General features: G+C 40.7%; 1 pseudogene; it reads right to left on the reverse strand.

Annotated features, from left to right (window-relative positions):
- Positions 1–5,467: 5,467 nt before the first annotated feature.
- LOC133255429 (dynein light chain 1, cytoplasmic-like) lies at positions 5,468–5,940 on the reverse strand (annotated as a pseudogene).
- Between the last annotated feature and the right edge of the window lie 4,317 nt (positions 5,941–10,257).

Below are 10,257 nucleotides of genomic sequence, written 5' to 3' on the forward strand. Positions count from 1 at the left end.
AAATTTCCATTTCTGGTATTTATAACAAATTTGAAATGTGAAACAAAATTATTCTGTTACTCATTTGTTTAAGATGGTAACTCATCCTTAAGTTTTTTAAACCCCATTCATTAGTATCTGGATGTTAGCCTGAGCCAGAGGAACCAGCAGGAAATTCTCCATTTACAAATCTGGAGAGAAAAAAAAAAAAAACCAGGGAGTTTCAGTGCTACAGCAAAAATGTTTATTAAGTATTTAGTATCAGGCATAGATATAATAGAGGCCTTCCCTGTTGGCTCAGTGGTAAAGAATCTGCTTGCAATGCAGGAGACACATGCAGAAGACATGGGTTCAATCCATGGGTCAGGAAGATCCCCTGAAGGAGGACATGGAAAACCAGTCTAGTATTCTTGTTTGAAAAATCCCATGGACTGAGGAGCCTGGCAGGCTACAGTCCATAGGGTCACAAAGAGTCAGACAGAACTGAAGTGACTGAGCATGCACACATGCATAGACATAATAATATAGTTTACAGTGTCCCTAGACCCTGACTAAACCCAGTGAGGGCAGAGACTGTGCATAATCCAGCTGCTTCACAGAGGTCCTGGGTCAAGCAAGGAGCTCAATAAAGTCTGTGAAATGAATGAAAGAATAAACAAAAGGCACTTAGAAATCACAACAGATAAATACCAATTGACAGGAGACTTCTTTACCCAACTGTAGCAAACTAGAATCAAGGGATATCTCTTAATGTTTATTAGGTTAATATAGGCAAAATAAAGGACACAACGCTAGGTAAAATGAAAACAAAACAATACAGAATTAAAACAACAACAACACAGAATTGAGAACAAAACAACTCCAACCCCAAAGCCAAAAACAGTCCCTGGCCCTCCAGCAGCACTGAAGCCAGTAGGGGGTTCAGTTCAGTTCAGTCGCTCAGTTGTGTCTGACTCTTTGCGACCCCATGGACTGCCGCATGTCAGGCTTCCCTGTCCGTCACCAACTCCCGGAGTTTACTCAAACTCTTGTCCATCAAGTTGGTGATGCCATCCAACCATCTCATCCTCTGTCATCCCTTCTCCTCCTACCTTCAATCTTTCCCAGCATCAGGGTCTTTACAAATGAGTCAGTTCTTCACATCAGGTGGCCAAAGTATTGGAGTTTCAGCTTCAGTATATCAGTCCTTCCAATGAATATTCAGGACTGATTTCCTTTAGGATGGACTGGTTGGATCTCCTTGCAATCTAAGGGACTCTCAAGAGTCTTCTCTAACACCACAGTTCAAAATCATCAATTCTTCGGCGCTCAGATTTCCTTATTGTCCAACTGTTACATCCATACATGACTATTAGAAAAACCATAGCTTTGACTAGACGGAAGTTCATGGTTCACATACTGTTGAAGCCCGGCTTGGAGAATTTTGAGCATTACTTTGCTACCGGGTGACATGAGTTCAGTTGTGCAGTAGTTTGAACATTATTTGGCATTGTCTTTCTTTGGGATTGGAATGTAAACTGACCTTTTCCAGTCCTGTGGCCACTGCTGAGTTTTCCAAATTTGCTGGCATGTTGAGTGCAGCACTTTCACAGCATCATCTTTTAGGATTTGAAATAGCTCCACTGGAATTCCATCACCTCCATTAGCTTTGTTCCTAGTGATGCTTCCTAAGGCCCACTTGACTTCGCATTCCAGGATGTCTGGCTCTAGGTGAGTGATCACACCATTGTGGTTATCTGGGTCATGAAGATCTTTTTTGTACAGTTCTTCTGTGACCTGTAGGGGGAGTGACCTTATTTAAGAAAACTGGAGTGATGCATTCCTATCACATGCTTTATTAAGGGCTTGCCTTGTGGCTCAGCTGGTAAAGAATCTGCGTGCAATGTGGGAGACCAGGGTTCAGTCCCTGGGTTGGGAAGATCCCCTGGAGAAGAGAAAGGCTACCCACTCCAGTGCCTGGAGAATTCTATGGACTGTATAGTCCATGGGGTGGCAAAGTGTCAGATACTACTGAGACACTTTCACTTTATCATTATAAAAGATACTTAGTGTTTTCCTGAAAGGACTCAGTAATATTGATACCTTTCCTGATGATTTAGTTAGGAAACAGGAACCAGATTATAATTCTATTATAAATTTGTATTGAATTCTTCAAACATACAAGGCAAAAAGAGAGATACCATTTTTTGAGCACTTGGTTTGTAGTAAGTGTTCAATAATGGTCTTTTGATACTTTCACTAGTATTGTCCCTAGGCTTTACAGTGTCTCAGTGATACAGATGTCTTTGTTAGGCGAAATGTAATAATAATAACTTTTTGTTATTATTAAATATGACTTGAAACACTTAAACACTTACGTAGCACTTATTCTATGCTAGGCCGTATCGTATGACTCTTTGCTACCCCATGGACTGTAGCCCACTAGGCTCCTCTGTCCATGGGATTTCTAGGCAAGAATACTGTAGTGGGTTGCCATTTCCTTTTCTGGGGGATCTTCCCTACCCAGGGATTAAACCCAAATCTCTTCCATCTCCTGCATGAGCAGGTGGATTCTTTACCACTGTGTCACCTGGGAAGCCCCCCAATAATAATGATTTTTTTTGTTATTATTATCAAATTTGACCAGAAACATTTCAACACTTATATAGCAGTTACTCTATTCTAGGCAGTATCCTAAGTATTTTATATTTAAAAATAAACACACATTAAAAAAAAATTGAATTCCTAGGTATTAATTTACTTAATTCTAACAAAAACCCATGAGACAGGCACTACTATCACCTCCATTAAACAGATTAGAAAAGACAGGGTGTGGCATGGTTAATGTGCTCAAGGTCACATAATTAGCAAGTGGTAGATCTAGGATTGGAGAAGGCAACGGGCACCCGACTCCAGTACTCTTGCCTGGAAAATCCCATGGGAGTGGAGCCTGGTAGGCTGCAGTCCATGGGGTCTCGAAGAGTTAGACACGACTGAGTGGCTTCACTTTCACCTTTCACTTTCATGCATTGGAGAAGGAAATGGCAACCCACTCCAGTGTCCTTGCCTGGAGAATCCCAGGGACGGGGGAGCCTGGTGGGGCTATGGGGTCACACAGAGTCGGACACAACTGAAGCGACTTAGCAGCAGCAGCAGATCTAGGATTTGAACCTAGCATATTTCACTAGCTTCGTGTGATGTTGCCTGCTACTTGGGATTTTGTTCATTAGAAACACCAGGGGAAAACTGCACCTCCTACTCAATCAGAATTTCTAGCAGTAGTGTCCATGATCTTGGATCTTAACCAACTTTCCAGGTGATGCTTCTACAATTAGCTCAATGTGAGTCCATGATTTCGTTGACAGTTTTGTTCTTTCCTTTGTTCTGTAATATAACAATATTCTTAGAGTTGATGGCACTTTAGAGTAGATGAAATACAAAAGATGTTTCTTTCATCTCTCAGAACTATCCTTTTTTACCTGATCAGTGAATGAGATATGTATATACATTCTTAGCAGACTCAGATTCTTATATAGAAAAAAACCAGAACGTGAATTACAAAGTGAAAAGAAATGTTGTGAACCCAGAAGACTAGATGGTAGTCCAGAATAAACCCTCACCTTCACCCCTTTCTGTCATATTATTCCAATTTTGTTGAAATTTTTGAAATATGGGTGGGATGGAGAAAATTGAAGGCAGAAATAACAACTGATTGAGCTGAAAGGTGTAGATAACTTATTATAAGGCTGGTGTGATTATCCCTGGGTGTTCAGTTCACCATACTGACTCCTTTTAGGGTTCAGGCAGGATCCTATCACATTCATATCATCAAGTTCTATGTAGTGAGATACTCTCAAACTAATATTACCTTGCTCACTTAGGCACAATTAATTCATAAACCCCTGCCAACATATTGATCAGGATCTAAAACTATTGAAAAATAAAACAAAAATAAGAAAAGTGTTCTAAAGCTAGCAAATGATCAATTACAACACAAACTCACTCAAAAATTAAAACAAAAAGTCAAAATCTGTTAGAAGCTAGTAACGCAGAGAAAAACATCTTATTGAAAGAGCAAAGTGTAGAAAAGCTGAATCCAGGTGTGATTTTGTAGCTTGAAAATGTCAAAAGGGGAATTCCCTGGTGGTCCAGTGGGTAGAAGGGACTTTCCTGGTGGGTCAGTGGTAAAGAACCTTCCTGCCAATGCAGGAAGATTCCCTGGAAAAGGAGATGGCAATCCACTGCAGTATTCTTGCTTGGAAAATCCCATAGACAGAAGAGCTTCGTAGATTATAGTCCATGGGATTGCAAGAGAGTTGAACATGACTTAGTGACTAAACAACAGCAATAACAACAATCAGTGGTTAGGACTCTGCGCTTTCACTGCAGGGAGCCCAGGTTTGATCCCTGGTTGGGGAACTAAGATCCTGTAAGCCAAGTGGCATGGTGCAAAAAAAGAGAAAAAAGAAAAATTTTCCCATTGGAATGATTAGCAACAAGCCAATGGCCAAAGCTCTGATAATTTTTAGTTTTATAAAAGTAATGTGATTTTGTTCTACAACTGAAAGAATTTTAGGGAATTATGGCTTTCTTAATTTAGACTTCTCCCTACAACTGTCCAGGTATTTAAAATTAAAAGCAATCTAATGTCTGCTATGAAAAAATATTTAGTAAAGTTACAATCTGAATAGTGTCTGTCTAAAATAAAATTGTATGGCCTGCTAGCTTTGGACTTGGTACTCCTTGTGTCTTCAGCTCAAATCAGTGAGAAAGTCACCCAGCCAACTGGAAATAAAGGAGTACTGGAGTGTAGAAGTACACCCACACATCCGTGCTGGAGAGATGGGAGGAAACCTCTAGGTAAGAGGCAGTACAGGGGGAAAAGGAGCCAACTCAAGTAAAGAAAGGCTAATTGAGCAGAACCTCAGTTTAGGAGCCTACAGAGATAATCATGGAGCCGCTCTTCAGTCTCTACGAGGTGCTTGGCCGTCTTTGAGAATGCTATGGATTTGTTGCTTCTTTTTTCTGTATGCTCTTCACACTTCTTTGTCTGATGCATATTCCATGACTCTGACAAGTTAGGACTGATCACATAAAACAGAAGGGCAGTCAGTTCCGTTCAGTCGCTCAGTCGTGTCTGACTCTTTGCGACCTCATGGACTGCAGCATGCTAGGCCTTCCTGTCCATCACCAACTCCTGGAGTTTACTCAGACTCATATCCATTGAGTCGGTGATTCCATCCAACCGTTTCATGCTCTGTCCTCCCCTTCTCCTCCTACCTTCAGTATTTCCCACCATCAGGGTCTTTTCATTTTTTTTCTTGTTTTTAATGCATACTTCTCCAACAGATTTATTTCTTTAAAAGAATGGATTTTGAAGAGAAAAAACATGGGGCAGAGAGGTGTGGAATAGAAAATAAATACAAATGTAAGCTGTTTTACTAATTGCTTTATAACCACAAACTAGTACAGAGAATGTCCTGTACAAAACACAATAAAGGTTCAAAGATGGAGGTGTTCCCTTAGGCAAGGTGAAGACTTCAGTCTCTGGTATTTGGAATTTAGGCTGCAGTCCTTGTTTTTGGATGGATCACTGGGTGTGTGGCACAGTCCATGCTTTTAACCAGATTTGAACAGGAGAATGGCCACTTGGCCCAGGTAGAAGTAGATGAAGTGTTTGGTTTCATGTGTCGCATAACTACCGAAGTTCCTCCCCACGATTCAGTGACAGGTGGGGTTGTACTTCTTGTCAAACTCCTTCTTGATATGGGCCACAATGTCCTTCTCTATATTATACTTTTCCAATGCCTGAGTAGCACACGCCACCAAGTCCTGTTGTATCTCCTCTGACATATCGGCATTCTTGATTACGGCCTTTCGGTCACACATGGTTACCAAGGAGCAGGGGCTGGCTGACTGCAACGGTCTCCTGGGGGAGGGGCTGGCGAAGCTCGCTACTGAAGCCATGGTGCATCTCATCTCTTTGCATCAGGTGGCCAAAGTATTGGAGTTTCAGCTTCAGCATCAGTCCTTCCAATGAATATTCAGGACTGATTTCCTTTAGGATGGACTGGTTGGATCTCCTTGCAGTTCAAGGGACTCTCAAGAGTCTTCTCCAACACCACAGTTCAAAAGCATCAGTTCTTTGGCACTCAGCTTTATTGTCCAACTCTCACATCCATACATGACTCCTGGAAAAAACCATAGCTTTGACTAGACAGTAATGTCTCTGTTTTTTAATATGCTGTCTAGGTTGCTTTTCTTCCAAGGAGCAAGTGTCTTTTAATTCACGGCTGTAGTCACCACCTACAGTGGTTTTGGTGCCCCCCAAAATAAAGTCTGTCACTGTTTCCCCATCTATTTGCCAAGAAGTGATGGGACCAGATGTCATGATCTTAGTGTTCTGAATATTGAGTTTTAAGCCAACTTTTTCACTCTCCTCTTTCACTTTCATGATGAGGCTTTTTAGTTCTTTTTTGCTTTCTCCCATAATAGTGGTGTCGTCTGCATATCTGAGGTTACTGATATTTTCCCCAGGAATCTTGATTCTAGCTTGTGCTTCATCCAGTCCCAAGGAGAGTGTTTATAAACAGCATTAAGCAGGGACTTCCCTGGTGGTCCAGTGTACTCCCAGGACTGCACTCCCAATGCAGAGGGCACGGATTTGATACCTGGTCAGGAAACTAGATCCCATATCATGCAACTAAGAGTTCAAACGCCACAACTAAAGATCCTGAATGCTGCAGTTAAGATCAAAGATCCCTAGTGCCACAGCTAAGCCCTGGAGCAACCAAGTAAATAAATATAAATGGATAAATAAGTGAATGAAAGCCAGTTCCCTTATTATTATCCTTAAAAAAAAATGGATAAAGCAGGTATTTCATGGACATCCAGAAAAGAAAAGGAAATGGGCCACACAGGATTAGCACTTGATGAAAGTACAAGGCCAGAGTCTATGAATTCCATTGGTAATGGTTCCTATTGCACTCTACTTTGTTTCCTGGTTCCCAGTAGCCCAGACTTTTGGGTTCATTTAGACATCATTGTTTGGCCTGCTCTTGTGTTCATGTCAGTTCTATATTTACAAGACCTTTGAAGTCCTATACCCATCATGATTCGGCTCTATGTCCCAAGTTTACATTCCCAGCTCCAAGAATCTGATCTGCCCAGCCAGCCAGTATGTCAGTTCTCATTTGAATAGGTGAGGAACCCTGACCCAGCTAGCTGATGTAATTCTGCCTTTGTGGCAGTCATATGGGACAAGAGTCATCAGTTAATTTCCTTCTTTCAACAGAGAAGGTAGATGGAGACAATTTCAAAGAAGGGGTGTGGTTTAGATTGGCATCCCAAAATACGTCTGTTATATTTGGCACAATTAATTATTACTATGTAGTTCCTATTACATAATTATTACTATGTAGTTCTTGCCTGGAGAATCCCAGGGGCGGGGAAGTCTGTTGGGCTGTCATCTATGGGGTCTCAGAGAGTCGGACACGACTGAATCGACTTAGCAGCAGCAGTTCCTATTACTATTATTGCTTTTGTGTGACTGTGTGGTTTTTGTTATTTTTTTCTTGCTTCATTAGACTCTCAGCTCCTAGAGGGCAAGATTTAGCACTGTGTGACCTCAGTGTTCTTTGGTTTCCTCATCTATAAAAAGGGATTTGTTGGGGCCCAGGGCAGGCTGCTTCAAAATACTCCTCAATGGCCTATTGATTATTTTTGAACTAAAGTTACTTAAGAAGTGATCAGTGCAGGAGGGACTTTGGTCCTCCTTTCTGTCTCCTGAAAGTAGGAAATAAATCTCTCATATGAAAGGTGCACTCTCTATTTCTGGAGTGTTGACTGAAAAAAAAAAAAAAAGTATAGCCTGCAAGTTGGGAATTATATTTTATTTGGTCACCTTAGTGAGGACTGTAGCTGGGATGGCAGCCTCTCAGACAGCCCGAGGAATTGTTCTAAAGAGGTAAGAAAGGAACCAGGCTATATAGGGGTTCTTGCTCAAAACAAAACATGCAGTCAAACATCAAAAGACTACTGCTAATTACAAAAAAACAGCATCTCAAATTATTGATTTTAGTGCTTCTCTATGTAAAGGAAGATGTAAGAATCTGGACTTATTGAAATCATTCCTTAATATGCATCTTAACTGTCTAGGGCCTGTATTCAGTTTTTCTCCATCCTGAATTCCCCTCAGGGCGCACCATCAGGGCCAACTCCAGTGGCTGATGGCTTTAGGACCCACAACATCTTTTGTTTACTGAAATGGCAGGCAAGGTTGAATATGAACAAACCTTCTTACTTTTAATTTACTACCCCAAGCCCAAACTTTGTTTAGATGCTTCACTGATGAAGCATTCAAAGCCTGATTTATTTATTCTGTTAATTCCTCACAAATGTATTGTTTCTTTGTCTACAAAATATAAAATCTGCCTGCTTTGAGCACTTCTTAGGTCCTAGTTCTGGTGTTAGTGGTAAAGGAACACACTTGCCAATGAAGGATATGCAAGTGTTTTGGGTTCGATCCCTGGGTTGGGAAGATATCCTGGAGGAGATCGTGGCAACCCACTGCAGTATTCTTGCCTGGAGAATCCCATGGATAGAGGAGCCTGGCGGGCTCCAGTCATAGGGTCACACAGAGTCAGACACGATCAAATTGACTTAGCACTTCTGTACACAAGAATTAAATTTGTTTCTTTTTCTCATGTTAATCTTTCTTGGGTCAATTTTATTATTAGTCTAGCCACAAGAACTCAAGAGGCAGGGTGGAAAATTTCCTCTCATTCACAGATTCATAAAAGTATCTAGGTCATTAGGTGCTTGTAAGGATTAAAGATAATGTGCTCAGTAAATATTACCTATCAATATTGTCTCCTCTTCTTTGTAGCTTCTTCAGTTTCCCTGTTCCCAACATACAAATGGTGAGTGGCATTTAAAAATTTGTGTGTGTGTTTGTGTGGTTGGATTGAATTCTTTGGGAAATCACGAGTGGATTTTGCCTTAGGAATGAGTAGGATCACTTCTTTCTTAAGAAAATGCCAATTGTGCCTTTTCTTTCCCAGTTCTCTCACTGTTCCATTTTGGTGATATTGCAGATCAATTTTCCTCAATGATATAGCTCTTTTTTTTTGCCCTTTTTGACTGTGCCACACAGCATTAGTTTCCTGGCTAGGGATCAAACCCACACCCCAGCATTGGAAGCCTGGAGTCTTAACCACTGGACTTTGAGAGAAGTCCTAACCATATAGCTCTTATATATTGTATGTAAATTATTTGCTTACATATGTTTAACATATGCTAAATAGGTTGCTCTGGGAAGATACTTTTCTGCCTTTGTGTCACATTTGTGTCTGTTAAAATCTTTGCTTGGAGCTTGGCACAAAGGAGCTCAGTATTGAACAAGTATCTGAAGATCTAGCTCTGAGCTCTTATTCTAGCAGGCCTGTAGACAGATATCCAAGTGATAAAGTGCCAAGAAACATTCAAGACTTGGAGATGGTCAAAAGAAATGATTGGATGTCCTTTCAGTAGAGTGTTGGGCATTGTCTGGGGGAAACTTAGGGATTATCTTATTCTATTTTACTGATTCTTCTATTGACTAGGCTATTTTAAAACTGTGAGAGTAGAAGTTAAATTTTAGGAAGCTAATAGCAATACAAATAATTCACGTTCCTAGCAATGCAAATGAATTTTACCAGGCAGAACATATAAATCTCTCAGTCAAAATGAACTTGCTTTAACATCTTTCTGGTTTTCTCATTAATGAATGAGTTGAATAAAATCTTTGGCACAATTTCATTTTGTATTTGCATGGGAATAGTGATTTTAAGTCTTTGAAAAAGTATACTTTAATAGAAATAATGTGATAAGTCCTGTAAAGGAGGCACAAAGACTGGGGAACACAATGTGGGATCAATTTATTTGCCATCACTGGGGAGGGAAGATTTCACCCAGGAGGGGACTTTTAAGCTGGAGTTTGAAAGAAGAGTTGAATTGAGGTGAAATTGTACTTAGGAGAGAAGATGGAGGGAAAGAAAAACTGCAGTCAAAACAGAGTAGCTGTGGGGTCTGTTGAGGGATTCCCCTTGGCTCCCAATGCTTAAGAGGCATTAAAAAAAAAAAAAAAACTAGAGATATAAACCTTTATTTTACGACTTTGTCATAATTCATTTTTGAATGAGACATGTACTGCTGCTGCTAAGTCAGTTCAGTCGTGTCCGACTCTGTGCGATCCCATAGATGGCAGCCCACCAGGCTCCCCTGTCCCTGGGATTCTCCAGGCAAGGACACTGGAGTGGG

This window comes from Bos javanicus, chromosome 10 (assembly GCF_032452875.1).
Source record: "Bos javanicus breed banteng chromosome 10, ARS-OSU_banteng_1.0, whole genome shotgun sequence".
NCBI lineage: Eukaryota > Metazoa > Chordata > Mammalia > Artiodactyla > Bovidae > Bos > Bos javanicus.